General features: G+C 46.1%; 1 protein-coding gene across 1 annotated transcript in view; it reads right to left on the minus strand.

The window, feature by feature from the left end:
- Positions 1-1275, minus strand: part of TTLL11 (tubulin tyrosine ligase like 11) — a 233343-nt gene extending 232068 nt beyond the window's left edge. Inside the window, exon 1 of the mRNA XM_045296623.1 lies at positions 1258-1275. The gene's annotated coding sequence lies outside the window, so the exon portion shown is untranslated. The remainder of the gene's footprint in view (positions 1-1257) is intronic.
- Positions 1276-1281: the final 6 nt, after the last annotated feature.

The raw sequence follows: 1281 nt of genomic DNA on the forward strand, positions 1-1281 counted from the left end.
GATTGTGATAAGAGCTGTAAAAGCCCCCAATAAAATGATTAAAAAGAAAGAAAGAAAAGGTATTCTGCATAGTGGGAAGTTGTGGGTTAAAGTCTAAAGAATACCGAGTGGTTTCTTTTATATTTTAAAAGTTGCTTTACTCAAGTAAAATTCGCACATATTAAAATTCCCCAATTGCACCAATTTTGAGTTAATAGTTTGAGGAAACATGTTAGGAAATGTGTACAGGCCCACATCGTCACCACCCCATCAAAAGTGTATTTTTAAAAAGGGCTTCACAGCCATTTTTGTGTTTAATTATCATATTTCGAAATACAAGATGTGTCATTTGCTGTTAAAACAAAGCACTGTGGAGGCAGCAAGGCAGGCTATAAAGAGCACAAATAGACATGCTTTATAAAAAAAAACTGAGTTTCAAGCCCACTTTTTGAGCAAGCCACTTAATTTCTGAAAGCTTCCATTTCTTCATCCGTAAAATGGAGATAATGAAACCAACTTCTTAAGATCCACTGTGAGGATTAGAAGAAATGATGTTAAGCATCTAGCCCAACGCTGTGAACAGAGCTGGACCAGTACGTGGTATTGGCCTTATCACAATTAGACAGACATTTGCTGCTGAGTTACCCTGGGGGGTGAGATATGCATGCTGTGGACCCTTGAAACCTGTTGGCAAGGGGTTTGAAGCGGCCCTAAATGATGCCTTTGGAAAAGGTTGCAGAGATGGGAAATGGTAAAGTAATTCTGAGTTCCGGTCCCCTCCTGGTCCTATTTCACAGTCAGTGGCGAAGGCTCCAGGCCGAAGCTGATTGCCTCCAAGTGGAATGGCTATTTGAGAATTGACTCGGGGATGAACTTGAAAGGTTTTTCTCCTCCTCGGTTTGCCAGACCATGAGAAACTGAGGCGAACACATCTCTAAGATCCGCTCACTCAGCCCGGTCCACCCGCTCCCGGCTCTGTCTCCCCCTTCCCAGCTCTCCAACACCCTTACAGCCACCATGCTGGCGTGTCAAGACCAGCTTTGGCACTGTCTCATGGAGCTGAGACCGTTGACCTGCCCGTCCTATTTTGCATTCAACGCTGCAGCGTGCCTGCATCGCAGCCAGTGCCTACTGGACCGCTGGGTAAGATGCTCCCTTCACTGACTCGGCTTCTTGGGGATCCCTCGTTCCAATTCCCACCACCCCTGGCAGAGACACAGAGGACACAGCTGCCACCGTAACAGAATTCGGGGCACCAGGATGGAGCCTCAAGTCTACCTGAGCAACAAAGCGCTGGAACTC

Source organism: Echinops telfairi, unplaced genomic scaffold (assembly GCF_000313985.2).
Source record: "Echinops telfairi isolate 266 unplaced genomic scaffold, ASM31398v2 ScPeMD7_7410;HRSCAF=8448, whole genome shotgun sequence".
In the NCBI taxonomy this organism is placed as follows: Eukaryota; Metazoa; Chordata; class Mammalia; order Afrosoricida; family Tenrecidae; genus Echinops; species Echinops telfairi.